A 24282-nucleotide genomic window follows, 5' to 3' on the forward strand; every position below is an offset into this window, starting at 1 on the left:
ATAAGACCGCTTCATGTAGTGCATCATCATCAGTTTTTCTTAATTTCTTTTGTAATAGTCTTTTGTCAATGTCAGCTTTATGGACAAATGCTCAACGTTTTTTTGTTTTAAAGTTTCAGTTGTGGTTTTTGTCAGCCCATACTCATGACAGCGATTTGCCTGCAATGCTCCTTTTGTAAAATCATCAAAATTTCTAGCTTTCTTGCAACAGAAATTGATTTTGGTTTCAGATGCATGGGAACTCATACTTTTGTGACATTTTTGTTTCACAGCGCAAAGCGACTTTGGTGATATTTCCATTTCGGAAGCACAGCACGAATGTATGATGCTGCATAAAAATTGTGCATACGTGTGCAGTATTCTTTTTTTAGAAAAGAAACAGTATTGTAGTTAGGATCACGGGAGTAGGTTCGTTATAGTCAAAGATTTGTAATTATGAAGGATGGTACAGCAAGGTCACAGTAGATGTGCCCATAATTAAGAAGAAACCCAATATTTTTTTCCCTGGTTTGCCTAGCACAGATGATAAAAATGTTGCAGCCCTTGTGTTGGGAATAGATAAATTTCATCTATAGAAAAGATAAAAGAATATTTTTAAGAATAGAATAATCAATGGGAATATCAGATGTGGTAATGTCCTTTTAAGCAGTTAGCTTTGTGACATGATGTTGTGGTTAGACCATAGGATTAAGAAGACTCTAAAGTAATAGATTAGAGCTATTATTAACATTATCTCTGGGAGTATGTATGGATGTGCACACATGCATATATAAAAATTACTGTTTTGTTATAGTTGTATTTTTTTTCTAACAAACTAAAGTGGAAAGTGGTCAGAATTGCATTCTGTTAGGCACCGTGGCACATGATTTCTACATCAGCATGAGTTTTTGTTGAGTATGTTCAAGAGAGTTTTTATAGCCTTATACAAAAGAAGTGTTGCTTTATAATGAAACCCAAACGGTTTGTTTATCTGATATATCTGTGGAAAATAGTATTTGCACTTTCTACAGTTGCAAGTAAATTAAAGGCTTTGCCCTAAAAAAACGTACACGTGTAATTTCATTTACTTCAACAGGATAGCTCACATGAATTTGGCTATAAGTATTTGTAGAATCAGGCCCAAAGACTAGAAAGAGGGCATGTGCGAAGCAGTTGCTAGACAACCTTCTACTTGACACATCACATAGTGGGCCCCAGCTCCATCTTGTTAAAGTTTATAACATAAAATAAAATGTTCTTCCCTTGTAAATAGATTACTTTTATTTTATAATTTTCATGGTTTGAAACTAGCAAACCATGCATTTAAACATTTAGAAGTTTGACATTTGTTGAAAATGTGTGTTACCCAAATTAAGTCTTCATACCACCTCACTGCTCGGTGTGGCCAGATGCACTTAGTAAGAACTGAAATGAATGGGGGTTATTCTCGAGAGAGATTTTTTTCTCCCCAAGGTAAGTTTGATGGAAATGTGAACTTGGTGAATTTGCATTTGCTGATAAGAGCATTCTGCAGAATGATACATGGTAAGTGATTCTGGTCACACTGGGAATGGATATAAGAACTTTAATAAGCGATCTGTATTCATGAGTGTGAATTCCTTTTTCTGGAATTTCGAGGAATAAAGACACACATTTTTCTGGGAGGGGGGGATGGGTTGTTTGCATATTCACCTTTTTAAGATCATGTCAAATGATCACACCTTAAATGTTAGTGAGTCTCCCCTTTAATAGGGTCTACTTTCCTTCTGTGACTTGGCCAATTTGGATGTACTGCCTCAAAGTCCATGGGGCAGCTCCCATGGTTTTTGTTGCTCTGTGTGTGGCATTTCTCCTCAATGAGAAAAGTAATTGATTCCCCATCAGGTTTCCTTTGAGCATTGAGGCAGGTGTGAAAAAAGGCAGCTGCTTCTCCCTTTTACCTCTCAGAAGCAGGAGCCCGCGGAGAAAACATGTGGAGGAAGTCTGAGAAGGCTGTAGAGGGAGGGAAAGAGAAGGGGAAAAAATGGAGAAAAAATGTTATCAATTAGAGTATCCATGCTAAATGAGGCTAATAGAGATGGCTATAAGTATTCTAAGTACCCGGTGCTTAGCATTTTATGTCATTATTAGGATGTGGAAAGTAGCAGCCCATCTAGGTCAGGTCTTTGTTTAAACCTCTATTCAAGGTGTCAGACTTGTAAATGAAACCCAGTTCTGTAGTTTTTCTCTCCAGGGGACTTTTGAAATTGCTTTGAAATAATTCAGACACTTTTAGATCCATTAATGAGTGCCCAGCAAGTTGCAATGTTCCCTTACAGTTTCTGTGTGTGACCATTTCAAATATCTGATTTGTGTCCATTAATCCTTTGTTGTAGAGACTGCCCAGTTTGGCCAATATACATGGCAGAGGGGCACTTGATGTCACAGATCACATTAGTGGATATGAAGTTATATGAGCTGCTGATGTGGTTAGGTCCTGTGATATCACTGGTACCGATGTGTGGACAGAATTGGCACTGGGGTTATTGTTCCTGGATGAGTATGATGGAGCTGTGCTGCATGGTTGCAGGAAAGAATCTGTTTGAGGTTAGGCGAGGATTGGCCTGTCCACCCAGGCTTGTGAGAGTGAGAGGTCATTTTCCAGGAGAGGTAATAGATTGTTAATAATGCGCTGGAGGGGTTTAATCTGGGATCTGTAGGTGATAACTTGTGGTGTTCTGTTGTTTTCTTTGTTGGGCCTATCTTGAAGAAGCTGATGCCTGAGTACTGGTCTGGCTCTGTCAATATGTTTTTTCACTTCACCAGGTGGGTATTTAAGTTTTAAGAATGATTGATAGTGATCCTGTAGGTCAGCCATGGCCAACCCACGGCTCATGAGCTACGTGCGACTCTTCCACTCCTTCCCCCCCATTCCGACAGTGCAGCTTGTGAAGCCATCCCACACCCCTGAGAATGGCCCCCGGATCCTCTGTGCTCACCAGGGCAAGGGGAATGAGCCGGTGCTTCCAATATGGATGGCACTTCCAATGTGGTGGCAGCCGGCAGGAGCCTGCTGAGGCTAAAAAGCATAGAAATGCACTTCTCACACTTCTTAAAGAGGCAGGCCTTTTTTTTTTTCTACAACTTTGCCCCGGCTCTTCACACTGGATCCACTAATATCTTGGCTCTTTGTCCAGAACGGGTTGGCCACCCTTGCTGTAGGTGTTTGTCTCTGACACCTATATGGACACAATAAGTGACAACATTTTTTTCTCTGTTTTTGCCCCTTCTCTTTCCCTCCCCATTCCTCTTTTTCTCTGCTATTTGCAACCTGGACCCCTTTCACGCTCTTCTGAGCTGCTCCAACTTATTCCCCTACCATTCAATATGGCTGCATCTAACACAGTGAATGCAGCTGAAGTGCATGCAGATATTTCTTAGCGACTCTTGCCAGCTCCATGGGGGGCAAAGTTAAGGTTGTTTGGGCATTTTTCTTAGAATTTCCTAGTTTTTCATAAGTTTAAGTTTTGCTGAGCTCAACATTGTGACATTCTGGAGGGGCAGAAGCTATCACCAGGCAACCATAGCTCAGAGTTAAGAAAGGTTTTCACCATTTAATAGCAAAGGAGTTCAAGTAAGAGCACTGACTGAACTGTGGCTGTATGGCATGGACACAGAGGCAAGTTCGTGGGTTACCAGGTCCCAAACTGTTCACAGGGAGACTTTCAAAGGCACAAAGTGGTGTTAGGCACCCAACTCCTACTGACAATCAATCCAATGGTATCTGGAAATGTATCCTCATCTACTGCATCTCCTAAATAATCCATGTCACATGTGGCTGGCGTGACTCTCCAGTCAACAAAAGGACCACCACGTTCTGTGCCAGATTCAGTTTCCAAGTGGTCTCTGGATTCTGACACACAAAGAGTGTGTTCTATAAGTTTAATCTCAAGTCTGTTTCCTTTGTCATCTCTTAGTCATCCTTGTTTTTGTTTCACCATGTAACTTTTACCTGTTCCTGGCTTTTGCCATTTTAAATGTATAGAAAGAGATCTCTCTCTTGCCTGCTGGTCTGAAGAAAAGATGCTTACTTTTAAGTTTGATCATTCTGTTTTTCTAAAAAGATGAGAAGGCTAACCATTTATGTCCTCCCAGCCACAACTACAGAGCCAGTGAAATAGCTAGAATGAGAGGAGAAGGAGTCAGGGGATAACCGCCATTATTGTCATATTCCCCTTAAAAGCTAGTGGAACTTTGGAAGTTCTAAGCAAGATAAAATAATACTGCTAGAAACATCAATATCTTCCCCGTCCAGAGATTTTGCATGCGATGGATGGAATCATCATGTGCCCAAAGGAGGCTTGAGTGTAGAAACAGTGCCATGGTGCAATACTTAGGGATTGGATACATGCACAGGCAGGGTCCAATCTTTGGAAATCCCCAGTCATCTTCCTGAGCCCCTGCACAACCCAGCCTCGGCCCCTTGTCTGGCCCTTCTGATGTCTTTGGCAGGCCTTATCATACAGTCAGTACAATGTCTTAGATGAGCAGCAGACACCACCCATTTGGTCAGCTTGGTGCACACATGCACATAGTACAGTGTGTTTTTCTAAAAGAGATGCTCTGCACAATTATTTTGCTGAAGTTCTGTGGCCTCTTTTACAGGGGGCCAAACTCTATGCACACAAACACCATAAAATCCATGAATTTGAAAGCTTAATATGTTTCCTTTAAGATGAGGTCTGATGTGGAACTGTCCAGTGGTTCTCTTACCATAAAAATGGGAATAAACAGTGACACCATCAACAAGTGAAAATGACTGCTTTGAAATTGTTACCTTTGTTTCTGTTAGCTTAATGACTCCATGTGTTATTTCAAGACCTAAAATTGGATTTCTTTGTGGTTGCGATGATTTGAGGTCACAGTTTTAAAAGGGTAAAACAAAATCTAATACATTAGAAGCGGTATCATTGAAATGTAATGGCCCTGGTGACATTTCTAGTTAACATCATTATCATCATTTTTGTTCATCGTTATGGTCTCTGCCAAGAGTGTGCGGGTTGCCACAGTTTTCATTGCCTGGGCATGTACGTGGTTCTGTGCAGGGAAAATTATTCTGACTACAGACATAGTTTGTGGTGAAATGACCCCTAGTGGTATAGGCACAGATAAGTTCTTGTACAAGTTGAACCTTACTAGTCTGGCACTCTGAGGACCTGGCTGGTGTTGGACCAGAGAATTTGCCAAACCACAGGAGGTCAGTATTATCTAGCAACATTACCAACACTTCCACTGCTTACTGGCCTCTTAGAAGACATTTAGGGGTAAATTAGAGCTAAATAACAGCACAGAACACTGAGAACCAGGACTGGTGGCTGTAAACAAACTTTATGGGACTGCGGAAAACTTGGCCACAACCATGATAAGTGGACATGCACCTAACTAAAATCATGCCAGACCATGGATGCTCCCAAACCAGAGAGGTTCAGCCTGTAGTAGCACAGTTGCTGTGGAGGCCTTGAAGATCACAGTAGTTTATCATCCATCATGCAATGATGATACAATATCTGGTTGACCTATGTGTGAAGACATCCATAACTTTTTTTTTTTTTTTTGGACAAGATGCTGTTTGGCATGGTCTTCCAAACTGTCCTCACATGGTGGGAGTTTGGCCAGTGACTTTTCCTTGTTGATGACTAGATTGAGGGTCAAGCAATTCATGTCTCTGTAAGCAGGGCTCAACAAATAATGGAATCTACTCGCCTGTGGTGAGTTGGCAAGCCCTGTCTGTAAGAATCCTTTTCTCTCTTGCTGTGGTTATACAGCTCTACTACCCACAGAAATTATAACTTGTCTGTCACTCTCTCTGAGTTTGGCAAGATCTCTGAAGCAATGAGTTCCTTTGCTTTGATGACATTAAACACAGATTTTTCCCAGCGTGAAATAGCGATGACACAAAGTCACATCCTGTTCACACACGTACTGAAGAAAGTACGCTGCAGAAATCCAGAGTGAGTGTGGCACAAAATGTGTGCACAGATGAAGTATCACTCGTCAGTTGCCTGTGTCAGTCTACATCATAGCTACGTGTTCCATTTTTGGAAAATAGTGAAGAGCGAGAACTAGAACAATGAGAGACCCAAAAGCCATGGTGGAACATCCAGCATGCAGAAGCATCTTTGTGTCTGCTTTCTCTTGAGTACTGTACAGTATGGAACTTCTTCAACACCTCTGCTGGTGATGAACTTTGCTGTTGCAGCAGGGGGAAAGCCTGCAACAAAGAGGAGTGTTTTTGATGGGTGTGCTCCTTAAGTCTCAGGTGCATTTTTAATCCTATATTCAGAAAGAGGTTTTACAAGTGACTGCTTTAGAAACTTTTTCTATAGGGGCGCAGGGCATCTACCAATCACTTGGTATTTCTTGCATCCACCCATAGAGCCTGTCTGGAGCTGTCTTTCTGCAGGTTTCAGAGATCCTGTTGCCATAGCTGCCTAAGACTTCACTTACACAATAAGCTTTGTCAGAGCCTTTTAGGACCTGTCTCAAATACTTACACCCAATTCATCGAATGCAGAATTTGTCTCCAGCCATTATTTGTATAACAGCCCTGGTATCTCTGATGTACACGGGGGTGTCTTTGTTGCATGCTCATAGCTTCCAACTGAACACCCTCATTCATGGTTCTATCAGCACAGAAGAGTGACAGAGGCACAGGTCCTATTGGGTGGCAGTTGCTATTGAAACATTACCTGTGCATGTGGCTAAGGTCAGGGCTCTGCAGAAGACAATTTCTGGACTGGCAGCTGCTGTATTTGTTCCTCCTTTGCCAGACTTAAATTTGGCCATCTTGGCCAGAACAGCAAATTTTTGGATACCAGACTTCTTGGCAGGACTGAAGAAGCTGTGTATCTGATCAGAACCAAGTGCTGCTCTCACAAATCTCTCTATTTGTTCGTCTCTAGCACCTGCTATTTTCAGTAAAGAGACTCTTGTACACCTGGTATTACATGCAGTGGAATAGACAGGTCAATAAGCACCTCTGGATATGAGTCAGGGCCAAATGGATTGGTCATACAGTCAATGGCAAGTTTGGTAAGAACTGTAGCACATTCTTCAGTACACCAGGCGCTGTCTGTGGACTTTGTCTTCTCTGTTTCTTGTCAGGTCATTTCCTTTTATCCTAACTTCTGCACATTCATAATACGAAGCTATGTATTGCCATCTCTAACACTAATGCTGGCTTATGCATAAGTGTCACTGAATTTAAAAGCTAGTTGATAAAATATTTCAATGGGTAGTACTGCATGCATGGTTAACTTCAAATTAAAACCTTCTATCAGGCAGCCTAGATGCTTCACTGTATATATAAAAGCTTACAATTAGAGAAATGTTACGTTAGGCTATCACGTACATTTATATCCACTCATTATACAGCACTAACTGTGGGCATACAATCAATTGTTACTGGTGCATGACATTCAGTGTGAGACTGATCGGGTCAGCAAATTTCCATTGGAAATATAGAAAACTATAATAATCACTTGTGAGATCCTTTGACAGTTAGTAGTATGTGATGTGAAAATAATTCATGTTAGTATATTACAAAATATTGATCTTTGCCATCTTTTACCACATACTAAATGGTTTAATCATTTCTGAAGAACTGCCTGCACATGCAAAGCAAATAAAAATCTTTTAATACACTCTAGTTTTGTAGCTTTGACTAATAAACACGGCATTATAGTATTAAAATTCACTTGAAACAGTCAAAATTGTACTCATAAACATATTGTAGTGTTTCTGGAACTGTGAAAAGTGATACATTTTTTTCTCATTTGGGTACTATTGTTTCACCTCATCTGCAGGCTGACAGCACTACTTGGTGGCGCCACACTATGCATCATCTAAATCAGTGGTCCCCAACGTGGTGCCCGCGGGCGACACAGCGCCCGCCAGGACATTTATGTGTACTCGCCAGAACATCTGGGCTGGCCCCACCCCTGGCGCCCAGCACATGCATGGTGCCGGCCCCAGGCGCGTGGGCGGCCCCTGCCCTGGGCATGTGGCACAGGTGCAGTGCCTTCCCTGGGTGCATGGCACATGGGTGGCTCCACCCCCGGAAGTGCAGCGTGTGAGCAGCCTCGCCCCCAGATGCCTGGCAGCCATGAAAGTTTGGGGACCACTGATAATGAACATAAAATCAGTTTTCAAATTACATATGATGTGGATGTGTGTAGGTTGCATGTATTCAACTCTAAAAATATGCTTCAGAGGGGTAGCCAAATTAGACTGTCCAGGATAAACTTAAAAAACAACAAATAGTATGATAGCACTTTAAAGACTAACAAAACAAGTAGATGGTGTCATGAGCTTTCATGGGCACAGCCTACTTCTTCAGATGAAAAAGATGGTCCTTTGAGGAGAATTGCCACACACTTCGAGTGATAGCAGCTCAGTAGTGAATCTGTCCTCATCGTCTGTATCATTTACAACACAAAGGAGATATTTATTATCAAGCAGTTTTAAAATGTATACTAAAAGGAAAATTCTTCCCTGGAGTAATCCATAGTAATCCATTAACTTTACACTACCGAGTTACTTGGGAATTAAATAGATATGTTATTCATGAACACTTACATGGCTCTGAATTTCTAATAGGTGGCAACAAAACAAAATGTTTTTCAGCTAACAAAGTATATGAAAAGTTTTAAGAAGAAATGTCTTTTATAATAAACAGACTTTTTTTTTTTTTTTTTTTTTTTTACTATAAAGGCCTAGTCTGAAAAAAGAAAGTGGTTTTACGGGTGTAGAAAAAAACTCTTGGATTATGTGAGATTCTCTCTCAGTAAAGGCCTACTCTGAAAAAAGTGGTTTTACAGATACAGAAAAAAACTCTTACATTATACAAGATATTGTCATGCTAAATCAGACCAGTGGGCTGATCTGGTTTAGTGTTCTGTGTGACAGACTCCAGCCACTGCTATCTGCTGCAGAGAAGACAAAGGAAATCCTACATTAGATTGGGCATGTCTATGCTGAGGAGTTATTTCAAAATAACAAAGCAAGCATCCATACTACCAAGCCTGTTGTTTCAAAATAATGGAATTGTTATTTTGAAATAATAATTCCTGCTTGTGAAGAGGAATAAGTTTATTTTGAAATAATTATTTCAGGAGTTATTATTTCAAAATAACCTAGGAGTGTAGACATAGCCTAAAACCAGATAACCTGCCTCAGGAAAGACTTTGTCCTAATCCCCAAAGTGGAGATTATGGGGTTGGGTTATGCCTTGAAGCATGAGGGTTTATGATCCCTTTCAAAACTCTAATTTATTTTTTAATATTTACTATTATAGCTGTATAATGTTGTTTTCTATTTAAATCCAGTCTTTTTTTTTCTAAATTCTGCTAAATTCTTGGTCTCTGTTATCTAGTGGCAGTAGGGTTCCACAGGCTATTTGGGGAAAATAGTTCTTTTTATGTGTTTTAAATTTGCTAGTTTTCAATTTCATTGAATGCCTGTTTGCTCAACTGTTATGTGAAAAAGTTAATAGAGGTTCCTGATCTATCTTTCCTGTGCCATTCATTATTTTATAAGCCTTTATCATGGTGTATCTTACTCATCTCCTCACAAAGGTAAACCATTCCAATCTTTGCAATCTTTCTTCAAATCATTGGAAGTAATAGTATTTATTTGTATTACTGTAGTACGTAGGAGCCTTAGTGAGGATTCCATTGTGCAAAGCACTGTACAAACACAGAGCAAAAGCCCATGCCCAAAAGATCTTACAATTTAAGTATAAGACAAAAGACAACACGTGGTCAGACAGACAGACAGGGCAGGACAAGAAAACAATGAGATAGGATAGGCAGTCATGTCAGGACCTCAGCAGCCTAATTGTTTGAAAGTTTTCTGTCGGTATCATGGCAGAGGAGAGTTTGGATAAGGGATTTGAAGATAGACAATTTGTTACTTTTGTGAATATTTACAAGGAGGATCATCCAAGTGTGGGGGGCAGAATGGCCGAGCACTCAGTGGTGCTTGCTCAGAAATGTGATAAGAGGGCACGTGAGAATTTTTACCGTTCCTGTAAGTATTTTGTATTCTGTTTCATTTCAGTATTGGAAAAACACAGATGCTCCTACTCCAGATACATGTCAATTGTTTTAAAATCACTTGTGATTAACAGGATTTAATTTTAAAATTAACAGTGTGAGGATTTCTGGCCCCCTCTCCAAAAGCTACAGTTAACAGTGTGCAGATGTAATGATATCACTGTACATAAAAAATAGTTTTTTAACACATTATGGTATCATTTTCTGATTCTACTATGGTGCTCATTTGATTCATTCCCATTCATCTGAAAAGAGAGGTTTTCCAGTTTGGTATTATGTTCTGTACCCATAATTAGTGATTCAAAGAGTGCTTTGTAGAGTAACAACTTGCAGAAAATGTAATCAACTGGGATGGCCCGTATCTGAGTCTCATTAGCTGAAATGCAAGTATTATTCTTTGTGTTAGCACGGTAGATTGCTATTTTAAAATCCAGTTTTGTAATTATTTGCCTTTTTAAAAACAACAGCTGGTAACTGCCCTTTGAACGGACGTGCTGTAATATTTGCGGAGCTCATACTGCCATTCTGGTACATGTCAGTTTTCCCTTGATGTATGTCCAGAGTTCTCCTTCACAGAGGTCGTTGTCATCCCGCTTCCCCTGTGGGCAGAAGGCCACAATTAATGCATCGCTGTTAATCAACCGGGAAGGGCAGCACATACCAAAGAGCAAATGGTATTTCCCTGCATGGCATCCCCTAAAACCAAATGCATTATCCAGAGGAATGCCTGGGTGCTCCTAAAGTGGGTTCTCCTCTAGGGCAGTAAGCATGGCAACCGGAGTGATGGTTTTGTATCCAGAGGGGTCTCTGATTAAAACTGCTCTGCTGGCCTCTCTTCTCTGTTTAGTTGATAATTCTGACATGCTGGGGACTGAGATTATCTGGAGAACTTTCTTAAGGGGGAAGATAAACCAACATGAATTAAGATCTTATATAGCTATTGACCAACTGTCCACCTTGTCTGCTCCCATTACCCTAAAATACATAATGTCTTCCATACTGTAGATCAGTGGCTCTCAGCCAGGGGTGCATGAACTCCGAGGTCTTCCAGAGGGTACATCAACTCATCTAGATATTCATCTATTTTTACAACTGGCTACAGAAAAAGCACTTGGAAAGTCATTTCAAACTAAAATTTTATATGGACAATGACTTGTTTGCCGGGCTGCCAACAGAGGGAAGCAAAAGGGGCGGCAGCCCTGGGTTTGATGATTCAAAAGGGCCCCAGGGTCCTGGAAACTGCTGTCAGAGCCTCTGGTGGCATGAACTGAACAACACTGAAGAGCTTGCTGAGGAGTGCTGGCTCCTAGTCCCATCCCTTTTACCTGAGGCCTCGTCCCTTCCATATGCCCATTGCTGGAGCCCCGCACCTTGCCCAGAGACCCGGTAATTCTGTCAGCAGCCCTGCTTGTATATACTGCTCTGTATACTATACACTGACATGTCAGTACAATAGTTATAGTCCATATTTATTTTATAATACTATGATAAAAAGGAGAAAGTTAGCCATTTTTCAGTACCAGTGTGCTGTGACACCTTTGTACTTTTACAGCTGAGTTTTTAAAGCAAATAGCTTTTAAGTGAGATGAAACCTGGAGGCATGCAAGACATATCACACTCTTAAAACAGGACCAATATTCAGGAAAGGTTGCGAGCTAGTGGTGTAGATGTTATATTATTTGTAGTCAGCCTGCCTTTATAAAGATAGTGATAACCATATTGTAATAGTGATTCTCTGTAGGCTGGGATATTGGCCCGCAAACCCCACACCCTCTTTCAGGGACTATGTTTTCTCTGCTACAGTACTGTTCTCTCTTCTTCAATTCTGCCATTTTCTTAGACAAATAACTCTGCGTTTCGTCCTGATTGAATCCTATGCTTGCATTCCTAAGTGTCTTCCCCTCCTCCTTCGATTTCATCCTTAAATCCTCCACTTTGCTCTCTTTGAGGATGTCACAAATTTTTCACACAGAAGATTGACAACATCTGATGTCACCTTCCCTTTCCCATTCTTCCTGTGGTTCTCACTTCCTCCTGTCAAGGAAGGATGCGGGTGATAAACCTAAAAATTCAGCTCCCTTGCACATCTCTTATGAGTTGAGGATAACGAAAATGCAGCTTCAACCTCAAGCCAAAACAATCAAGTGTTCCTGATTACCAACATTACAAGTCAGTCTTTCCAGAGTTCCAAATACTCTGTCTGCCCGCAGCCCTGCCAAAGACTCTGGCTTTCCCCCCGCACTTTCTGAAAGTATGTATTGATCATGATCTGATGGGTTGGATCACAGAAGTCCCCTTGGCACTCTCCCCCTGGTGTGCTGATCAAGCTACCGACTCCTGCCTTCCTACCTTCTGGAGCTCCCCACGATCCTGTCCTACTGGGCCAGGAGCGCTGGTCTCTCCCAGCCAAAGCACAGGGTTGGGATTACTTCCCCACTGCAGAGCAACACAGACACTGAACAGCTCATTTCTTGGAGAGCTCAGTTGTAGGATTATTTGCAGTACCCAGGAAACAAAGGGAACCAAAATTCCAAATAAATCTGTCTTAATCTATGTGAAAGTTTTAACACAGAGAAAGCTCCACCCCCTTTACGAGTGAAAGAGAGAGATGCACAAAAGTTGTTTCCTTCTCCCTCCCCCCCCCCCCCCCCCCACAAGTAAACAATTATTTACGCTGGGCTTGATAATAAAAAAAGTGTTTTTATTAAGTTGGATTTAAGTGGTTGCAAATGAAAACAGATCAAGGTAAGTTACTAAATCAAAATAAACAAAACAACCCCGCTAATCCAAATCCACTAAGAAACATGTTACATGCATATTCTTACCCTTAAACAATTGTTCTAAATTTTTGAATTCCAACATTTCAAGCTCAAACTTGGTATAGATATATTCTTGCTGGTATCTTTCTAGTGACATGTTTTCCACAAGTGAATAAATTTACCTTTTATATAACTAACCAATGTCTTGATCCATGAGCACCATTATTATTGATGATTCTTTTTATTTATATTTAGCATAAATATAAAGCTAACAAGCTAACAAGATCTTATGTTTACAAAAAAATCTTTAATAAAAGCCAAGGTCACAGCTCTTTTACACTGCTCATCATGAAACTAAAAATAAATGAGTCTTAATAAAGCTTTTAGTTTAAAATAGAACTGTAGCTTATAGACCAGGGATCTCTTGTTGTTATTTATATTATAGTATTAGCTAGTGGTTCTGGCCAAGACAGGGTCTTAGTGTGCTAGGCACTAGCATATGTGCAATTAGAAATCTCCATGGAATTTACAATCTAAATAGTTAAATGGTGAAGGAAAAACCATTTTTGATAGTGAAAATTCAACAAGAAATTCAAAGCAACATCTTGGTTTATTCCAGCTGGGATGTTTCGTTTTCAAGGACAACAATATATTTTGCTGCATTTCTTTTTAGGAGTTAGGAGTGTTTTCTGGCTTGTGGGTTGTTTTACCCACAAAATTACATGGAAGATTCTCTCAACAAATACCATGGAGGCTGAAAACTTATCTACAGTCTAGGCAATACATAGGGGGCCGCACTGAGAGCATCGCCACTTTGCTGTGCCAATGTGTGCGAACTCATCTGCAGAAGGGTTGTCTCTAGGGCTGTGTCCAGACTCCATGCCTCCGTCGACGGAGGCATGTAGATTAGCCAGCTCGGAAGAGGGAAATGAAGCCGCGATTAAAATAATCGCGGCTTCATTTAAATTTAAATGGCTGCCCCGATCTGCCGATCAGCTGTTTGTCGGCAGATCGGGAGAGTCTGGACGCGATGCCCCGACAAAGAAGCCTTTCTTCATCGACACAGGTAAGCCTCGTGAAACCAGGTTTACCTGTGTCGATGAAGAAAGGCTTCTTTGTCGGGGCATCGCGTCCAGACTCTCCCGATCTGCCGACAAACAGCTGATCGGCAGATCGGGGCAGCCATTTAAATTTAAATGAAGCCACGATTATTTTAATCGCGGCTTCATTTCCCTCTTCCGAGCTGGCTAATCTACATGCCTCCGTCGACGGAGGCATGGAGTCTGGACACAGCCTAGGGGTCAGAGCTTTGTTCACTCTCCATACCAATTCAGTTCTCAGCCTCTTGCAAGACTGGCATTAAGCTGTCAGTTACTGTTTACTGCGGCCCAGAGTATCTGTGCTAAAAAAAACCATGCCAAATGCCTTTTTCATATTAAGGTTGGAGCCAGGGCTATGAATACCTTGAGCTAGATCCTTCAGTGTGGCTCCACTGACATTAAAGGAATTATTCTGATTTACACTAGGGGCATGTCTACACGTCAGCATTATTTTGGAATAACAGACATTATTCTGAAATAACATTGTGCGCATCTACACAGCAAGCCGTTATTTCGAAATAATTTTGAGATGGTGGACTTCTTATTCTGACTCCCATAACTCTCATTTCATGAGGAGTAAGGGAAGTCAAAGGAAGAGTGGTCTTTCTTCGACTTCCTGCTGTGTAGACAGCGCCAAAAGCTGAATTACGCTATTTTGACTTGAGCTACACAGTTGACATAGCTGAAGTTACATCGCTTAATTTGACTTTTGCCCTGAAGTGTAGATGTGCCCCAGGTGAGGATTTGGCTCAACGTATTTCCCAACAGCACTTGTCCCATGTGTTACATTAAAAATTACCTGGATTTAAACAGTCATCTTTCCTGGCTTTCATCTCACTGCAAACCATGAGATTTGTTCCTCTACTTTGTCATTCACAAGGATTTCCTCTTTGCACAAGAGTATGATCCCTGATTGAGTAGCGTGTAGATGGTCACCCCAGTGTTGTGTTAGCAATTGAAGTATCAGTGCTGAAGCTTCGTGAAAACAGAATCTTCCAGATATTCCAACAAGTGAGACTAACTTAGTCTCCACTGTGAGAATTAATACGATTAGGCTAATGCCAGGAAAGATGGTATATGCAATGCCACTGCTACATTTCTGCTTGGAGAGAAATAATAAAATAAAATAATAGAATGTTTCCCCTTGAAAAGAAACAGGAAAATGTTGCCAAAGCTAAACCAAAATTCCCTGGTGTATCCTTTCTCCTCCATGTCCTTTGCAATCTTGGCACAGATATTTGCATTCTCTTTGCTTGTTTGTAGTGCTGTGAGAACAAGTTCCTCTCTCCACATAGCAATGAGGTCCAGGAACTTCTGCATGCTCCATGCTTGTGCTGGAAACCTGGGAATTCGTGGTCAGGTGTGTTGCTCAGATGTGCTGCCTGTTTGGGGGTCTGCTCACCACGCTGGCCACATAAGAAATCAAATTCAAATTGGGTGTTTCCTCTTCACCTGGAAAGTGGTGGAGTTTAAAGTCCTGACCAGAACGGTCACCGCAGGTCACTGTGGGATGCATCCAAGAGGTCAAAAATGTTGACTTTCACAGAGTTGTGTCTGCACTACCATAAAATCAACCATGCAAGGTCAAATTTAGCATTACTCCTTGTGAAAAGCAGAAGTACCAAAATCAATTTTCACAGCCCTTTGAAAATTGACCTAATGTGGTTAAGTTCAACCTAAACCAGGCATTTGGTTCTGAATCCTGACTGTTCTAGTGAGAGGCACTCTTCAGCACTATCTGGGGAAAAGCTCCATGAGGACTTTTTTTCTGTAGGAGTTGAGCTGACCTGATATTTCTTATTGCTCTTGTTACATTAGCAGTAGGCGATGGCAGCAGGCAAGCTGAGTTGTAGAAAAGAGAGCTTTATTGAGTATGCCTTGAGGACAGTGTTACACACTGAGAGAGGCCTGTGTTTGTCTGATAGCGAGCTGGCTAGAAATGTGCACCCCAAAGCACTAGATGTCACACCAAATAGGATCCTTCCTTTCTGAAACCTGTCCCGATTTCTCCAGTCTCACTCACTACACTGCAACTCTGCTTTTCATCAGAGTTACAAAATATCTTTTTTGCATCCAGTGCTGCAGGGTTGTTTTAACCTTTGGCTTATGTATTTTGTCCAGGAAGCCCTACTGGTCTGGATTAAGTTTATCTATGTCCTGAAACTGAGTGTTGTGAATGGTATTACACGTAACTGGATAGGAATGTCCTATTTTTATGTAATATGTAGAAGCCTGCTGTTACAGCAATAGCAACAAATAAAATGGTCTCCCTCCATAAGAAAAGTGTGAATCATCAAAAAATAAATGTTCAATTATTTTTAAAATGATGCCCTGATTTTGTCATGCCACAAGAAATCAGCCTTTCCAGCTCTGAGACTGAATAACTGGAAAACTTATTAAATTTGGGATAGTTTTTCAATTTTCAAAAAAGTCCAGAGTCCAAAAAAGTGCAACCCTTATTCTCAAACAGGAAAAGTTGACTTTAAAACAGATTAAGGCCCCAGTTCTACATACGGATCTGTTAACATGGTCCCCCAGGACCCAAACCAAAAATGGGAGTTTTTTCATATGATTGCTGAAAATATTTCTCTTCTCTTCGCTTGTGCTAGAACTCCACCTAGAGACACAGCTTCTGGAATTTGATTAAACTCTACATTTTCTACCCTCATACATTCAGAGCGTTGTTTGTTTCTCCTCATACTTACTGATGCAGCAGGCCTGTTGCCATTATCCTAGCCACATTTTCAGGAGTAGGGCATACTTTTAACAGTCTTGCCATACAAAAATGAACTTGTGTGGATGTTTCTGGAAAGCAAACAAAGTGGAGGGTGAATTCTGAAGCAAATTCACAATTTTGATTCAAACAAATAGCCGATCATAGATTTGCGGCATTTCACCAATTAAAAGTGCAATATTTTATGTATACACACCAACATCTGATCATTCTACCCTGTCCTTTGGAACTCTCCCTTTATATGTCCTCGCAGCTTGCATTTGGTATGGAAGCATACTCTGCAATAAAAGATTTATTGGGGATTTTTTTTAAAGACAGCTTCCTGCCATGTTTGTTAATTAAACTTCAAGACACTTTAGTCTTTATAGGTATTTACTTTTCTTTTTAAATTCTGGGTATCACAGTGATTAAATGTAACTTTTATGTTATAATAGTATTTCCCTTTTATTGCAACGGGTGCTCTTAAAAACTAACCATCTGTCAGACTGTAGCATTTGTGGTACCAACTTGTCTAAGTAAATGAAAATGCCATATTTACTGCTGGCAAACTGGTGCAGTAAATGTCAAGTTTTTGTATCACCCTCTGGGAGCCAGATTGTACCTGGATGTGCCTGGAGCTTCCAAGATAGGGGAGAGCACAAATACACTCTGATTGCTCTCACTTTATGAGGACTGGGCACAAACTCCCTTCTGGCACTCACTGAGGCAAAACACATAGCAAAGGAGACAGACATGTTTCCAAGCACTGTGCAATGGGAGCATCCTGCACCATTAAAGGTATTTAGGTAATGCTTCTCTGGTTCACCCTGGGGCTACAGGAGCAATTGTGTAAAATGAACTGTTAGGCTTAAGTTACTTAAGAAAACATTGGTTTACTTCTGTCCAGCATTGAAGCTAAACTACATATTGATTGGATTGGAGCATTCTGAAAAATCAGATGCGTAAAATAACCAACCAAATATAGGAACATGGAAATGTAGGTCACAGTGCTAATAAATGACATGCTGCTATAAACTGTACCCCTACAGATGTGCTCAGTGATTGCAGTACATTATTTATTGTTTATATAAGCTGCACATTGATCAAAATTATTGGCTTGCCTCACCATCTAGTTATCAAACTATGGGAGCTCGCTGTTTGAACTCAATAAAATATTTCCAATCATCCTTCTATCAGGAGTGGAGAAACAAGTAAGTCATATAGTCTAATTTTTTCAAGTGAATTATTTAAATAAACTGTGAGTTGAAAAGATGGGGGGGGGGGTCGTATTGCTTACTTGGAAATACCTGATGTGGTCACAGATCAATACTGATACTTAACTAGATACAACTTAAGTATTATAGAATAATTTAATAGTAGAACTATTAAAATATAATAAGCAGGAGGGATCTTAACTGGCAATATTTAGTGAAATCCTGCTTATTTTATTCATGCAAATAGTCCCATTAAAGTCTATAAATAAGATTTTTCTCTAATGTTACTTCATTGGCTTCAGGAGCAAGTGAAGCAGCATTGAACTCAGAGATTTAAAGAATATGTTGTGTATTTAATCACTGTTGTACTGACATTCAAATAACTGAATATTAATATAATACTATGTTACTTTTATTTTCTTCCACTAAACCCAAATTTCCAGTGAAAATTGGTATCTCCTTAAAATGGTTCTTTGGTTTTTCTTTAGTGGGGAGCATTACTAGGTTTTATTGCTGCTATTATTATTGTTCTTTCCTGAAACTTATATTTGTGATATAAGCACTAACTCATAGCAAGCCACAGGGAGACTTTCTTATAAGCTTCCTCCAGCCAATGTAATTAGAATTGGTACATGGAACTCAGATGTTGAAGTCCTGTGGAAGATAATAGCTTCTTCTTTGAGGAACCTTGATTTATTTTAGGGACAGCGTGGCCTAGTAAATAAGGCATCAGAGGATCTGCAGCAAGACCTTAGGCAAGTGACTTATCTTCTCCGTGCCTCTGCTCCCATCTATAAAATTGGGATCGTAAGGCTTACTCATCATTATAAAGCACTTTGAGATCTGTAGACAAAAATTTCTGAGATCCTATAGATGGACTAAATAGTTCTATTTAGAAATATGGCTTAGTAAATTTACTATTATTTTTCAAACGGCAGTACCATGTTTATTAGACACTGTTTCCCAGAGCCTCCTCCTTCCTGAAATACACTGCTGCATGGCTACTGCATGAAGAGGGAGTCAGATGAGCGCATTTGAGACAACCATTCACAAAATTATTATTCCCATGGCTGCCAGACAAAATGGGAGGATATTTTGGCCAGCCACCTCTGGGCCATGATTAACTGGGTATTATTCTTTACATACATTCAGTGGAAACAAAAATCCTGCATGACTACAGAGTTGAGTTTTGATGGTAGTAGGTTGTCCCGTTCAGAATGCTGAGGTAAGCCACACACAAACCTCTAAAAACCAGGAAATGCAGTTAAGGTTCCCTACATAACATTAACTCTGCCCTCTTTTCATATTGCCTCAGTATGCTCCATTAATACATGTACCTTTACTTTACCAGCCCCATCATTGCTGAAATGTGCTAGTTTTTCACTTCCTTGTACAGTCTATTCACTCTGGGTGTGTCTAGACTACAGGGTTTTGTCGACAAAAGTGGAGTTTTGTCAACAAAACTATACCTGCGTCTACACTGCCGCTGAGTTCTGTTGACATAACGTCAACAGAACTCAGCAGTTTTGTCAATGGCTATAAACCTCATTCTATGAGGAATAATGCCTTTTGTCGACAGAGTTCTGTCAACAGAAGGCGTTCTTGCATCTACGCTGTCCTTTGCGTCTACACTGTCATATCGACAAAGCGGCTTGCTTTGTCGACAGAACTGGATGTAGACTAGATGCTCTTTGTTGACAGAAGCTTTGTCAACAGTATCTGTTGACAAAAATTCTGTCGACAAAAGCCTGTAGTCTAGACATGCCCTCTCACCCACAGGATTCCACCTAACACTATTAAAGGGGAAAAAGAAAAAAGAAAAAAATATTGTCTGTGCCACCTTCCCACTGTTCCCCTGGAGCTGGCAGTAGCCTATGAGCATTATTTCTATATGTTCCAGGTACAGTTTGTGTGTTCAGTATTACATATACCTACACTCGGTGCTTTTTTTTTGTTAAAATAAAAGGTGCCGGTACTCCAGGGGAAAAGTTGTTGAGCTGACTGGAGGTGCTGGTACTGCATCTCGAGGTGCCGGTACTGCATACCGGGCAATACCATCACAAAAAAAGCACTGCCTACACTAATTGAGAGATACAGTAGTTAGGCCTCCTTGGTTTGTGATAGGGAACATGTGTGGAATACTTTGAGGTATGTGACAGCTGTGCTTACCTATGTTTTGCATCCACCAGTGTCTGTGAGCAAAGGGAAGAGCTGAATGTGTACCTTCCAGATCCAGTCTGCATCATTTCAGTGTAGAGTTGTGAATGCTGTACAATTAGCAGGGCCCAGGGGGTTATTACAAAACATATTGTAAGTGACAGGTTGGGAGATGAAGCAGTTGAAGCCTTATCTGCCTGCACTCCAAGTGAAGTGATTGTCCCCGGCATGAGGTGTTCCTGTTCTGAATGGTGGAGTATTATGGTCCATCATTCTCAAGTGTATCAGATGTCTCAGGCTACAGCCTCACTAGTGAGGCTGAGACATATGAAGTCTAGTTCTGTAGCCACCCAGCAGGGGCAAAACAGCAGGAACAGTGTGGTGCTACCATCCTTTGAGGCAGGGTAATGCAGTGAGCTGTCTTTAGACAACTTATTTATAATAGTCTGAGGCTCTGGTCCTTTGAGTGGGACCTAGCAGCGGCAGGCTTTAGCCTTAACCCCATGACTAAGGCAATAGCCAGCAAACACCGAGTCGAATCTCTTTGAGTAGGGCAAGGCAGGGTATGGTCTCACAGGCCTCTGGCTAAGGCTGACAGTTAGTACAAGTCAAGCACATCCTAACCTTCACACTGGCCAGAACAAAAAATGGCCTGACATCTTAATTCTAGCAGATGGCAATTAAAGGTAGGCCTCTTGGTCTACCGCAGGGAAGCTCCTATGCCTGGGTATGATGGCAGTGGGTGCAGGCCTACCCACCCTCATAGAGTCCCTGCACAGAGCCCTAACAGTAAGCAGAGTGATCTGCCAGTGGGTCAGCAGAGGGAGTGGAGTCCAGCTGAAACATACTGACTCATGCTCCAGCAACAAAACTGGACTACAGTCTGGTTTCCCTGGGATACTTTCTACCATGGTCTGAGCAGGGAAGGCTGAGTCCACAGGTCTTCTGTCTCCTCTGGGTACAAAGCAGATGGCAGTTCCCTCAGCTCCTCCCCAGGATCAATCCAGTCTGGGGGCAAGGCACTGCATAGCACAGGTTTAGTTCCATAGCAGAGCGAAGGCGACTTCTTCTCTGGCACCCGCTCAAGTGATCTGCAGAGCTCTCCTGCCCTGCTTCCAGTGAGGGGGGTGAGGTGGGTTCAGCTCTATCCACCAGGAGAGTAATAGTCCCTCACTCACAAATCTGGAGGGAGGCCACTCCACCTCACTACATGGAGGCACATAGTTAGCTGTGTGTAGCAGGGGTCTGTTTGTGAGATCTGTGGATTGTGCTGAGGTGCGTGACAGAGCCATGACCGAAATATGAAATCTATTTTTCCCTCACATGTGAGGAAAGGGAAGAGGTGCTTATGCACCTGAGGGAGTCATTTCTATGCACAAGTACATCGGTCAGTTGCAGGAATAGAACACTGTTTACAAATGGTTTTGGGAGCAGTGAGGTGGGATATGAGAGGATCCTTATGCTTTAATGGTGCTTAAGTGAGTATGGCAGTTCAGAGGTTATCTTGTGAGTAAGTCTAAGTCTGTTGTAAGAGGCTTTTGGAATGGTTCTTAAATTTATAGATTTGGTAATCTTTCTAGGGAGTTAGTCAGTATGTGGTATACTCCAGGATCTGGAACCTCATAAGGACATAAGCAGGGCTCGACAAATAATACAATCTACTCGCCCGTGGCAAGTAGATTGCAACCCGGAAGAGCCGGGTTCGGGTGATCTGCGCATGCACAGAACGATCTGTGCACACACAGATCGCCGGACAGCGCTGCTGGCGAGCAGGGCTCACCGCGGATCGGTGAGCCCTGGACATAAGAATGGAAATATTTGATCAGACCAATAGTGTGTCTAGCCCACCAATGGTCCATCTAGACAATGCTATCTGCTTCATACAATCATAGAACCGTAGGGCTGGAAGAGACCTCAGGAGGTCATCAAGTCCAGCCCCCTGCCCAAAGCAGGACCAACCCTAACTAAATCATCCAAGAGGAATGCTTCAAAGGGAATGAACAGAAAAGGCAATCATGAAGTGATTCATCCTTTGTCACCCACTCCCAGCTTCTGGCAGAGGATTAAGGACACCCAGAGCATGGGATGCATCCCTGACCAGTTTTGCTGATAGCCATTTATTGACCTATCCTCCATGAACTTATTTAATTTTAACCCAGTTATACTTTTTGGTCTTTGCAACATGCCCTGGCAGTGAGTTCTACAGGATGACTGTGTTGTGGCTTTTCTTTGTTTTGACCCTGTTTTATTAATTTCATTGGGGAACCTCTGGTTCATGTGTTATGTGAAGGGGTAAATATTCATTTTCTCCACACGAGTCTTGAATTTTAGCCTTCTATTATATTCCCCTATGGTCCTCTCTTTTTTACGATGAGTGGTCACAGTCTTTCTAATCTATTCTCATATGAAAGCTATTCCATGCCTTGTAACATTTGTATTGCCCTTTTCTGTATCTTTTTCAATTCTAATACTTTTTGAGATGGGGTGACCAGATCTGCATGTAGTATTTCAAATGTGGGGTTATTTATGTAGTGGCACTTTGGGTATGTCTACACTACCACCCTAGTTTGAACTAGGGTGGTAATGTAGGCAACCGGAGTTGCAAATGAAGCCCGGGATTTGAATTTCCCGGGCTTCATTTGCATAAAGCCGGGCGCCGCCATTTTTAAATGTCCGCTAGTGCGGACTCCGTGCCGCGCGGCTACACGCGGCACGGACTAGGTAGTTCGGACTAAGCTTCCTAGTCCGAACTACCTAGTCCGTGCCGCGTGTAGCCGCGCGGCACGGAGTCCGCACTAGCGGACATTTAAAAATGGCGGCGCCAGGCTTTATGCAAATGAAGCCCGGGAAATTCAAATCCCGGGCTTCATTTGCAACTCCGGGTGCCTACATTACCACCCTAGTTCGAACTAGGGTGGTAGTGTAGACATACCCTATGATATTTACTGTCTTCTTATCTCTCCATTTCCTAATGGTTTCTACCATTCTTTCTTGAGTAGCAAAAGCTAATATAGACCCCAACATTTTGTCTGTATAGTTGGGATTATGTTTTCCAATCTGCATTACTTTATATTTATCAACATTTAATTTCATCTGCCTTTTTGTTGCCTACTGACCCAGTTTTTCTTCAAGTGATATCCCTATGGATGCTCCATTGTAGATTTAACATTGTAGATCTAACAATGTGCCTGTTAGACCATACATGCCCCCCTCCCCATCTCATGCCATAAGCTTCATCTATATATAGCATTATATGCTCAGGGGACCTAATAGCCTCAGGCAGAAGGGACAGGGCTTGGGCAGCTAGCCCTCAGTGCTGCTTGACCATCATGCCCCCTTCGCAGCCCCGAGAGCCATCCAGAGCAGAGCTCCAGTGGCAATTTAAAGGGCTGCCTTCTCTTCCTCCCTCCCTGCCCCCAGTTGGCAGGCCTGTGTGTGATCCATCTGCTCCCAGTTATCCCCTCAACCGCCTTTGGTCTGCGATAGAATCCGAAGCAGGGCCCTTCTATCCTCTGAACCAATAGATAGTGTGCCCTTACCTGTTGGCTTAGTAGTTACTTGTTTCCATTAATATCCTCTTCCTTTAAAGCAAAATCCTTTTAAAATCCCTTCTTACCCAGAGGCCCGGAGGAGGGGCTTGCATGCATAGCTGTTTTAGTAAGAGGAATAGATTTTTTTCATACCTTTAACTGACATAGCAAAGCCAGCAATACTTTGTAGTGTAGACCTGGCCTGCATGAGAGAACTGCACTGGTTTAACTAAAAGTGTGATTTGAAACTGATAAAGAGCTGGTCAATCTTACAGAGGTAAGTTGGCTGACTACAGTGCTTAGGACAGTGAAAAATGTCAAGTCCTATGTGATGTAAGTAAGCTGACCTATTCTCCAGTGTGGACACTGCTAGGTCAACAGAAGAATTCTTCCATTGACCTACCAACAGCTCAGAGAGATGGATTTACTACAGCAATGCAGGAACCTTTCCCATTCTTTTAGCAAGTGTCTGTGCTTTGGCATAGCAATAGCAATGCTGCTGTAATATTTCTATTTAGATATAGTCTTAGGCTATGTCTACACAAGGGCATTATTTTGGAATAACTGACATTATTTCGGAAATAACAAAGAGCACTTCTATACAGTAAACCATTCTTTCGAAATAATGGTGAGCTGGAGGAGTTCGTACTCCAACTCCTGTAACCCTCATTGCACAAGGAGTAAGGGAAGTCAAGAGAAGAATGTTCTTCCTCTGACTTCCTGCTGTGAAGACAGC

General features: G+C 41.6%; 1 protein-coding gene across 3 annotated transcripts in view; it reads left to right on the forward strand.

Annotated features, from left to right (window-relative positions):
- Window positions 1-24282, forward strand: part of LOC102455363 (poly(rC)-binding protein 3-like) — a 685006-nt gene that overhangs the window by 416128 nt on the left and 244596 nt on the right. The gene's annotated exons all lie outside the window — the stretch shown is intronic.

This window comes from Pelodiscus sinensis, chromosome 2, assembly GCF_049634645.1.
Source record: "Pelodiscus sinensis isolate JC-2024 chromosome 2, ASM4963464v1, whole genome shotgun sequence".
In the NCBI taxonomy this organism is placed as follows: domain Eukaryota; kingdom Metazoa; phylum Chordata; order Testudines; family Trionychidae; genus Pelodiscus; species Pelodiscus sinensis.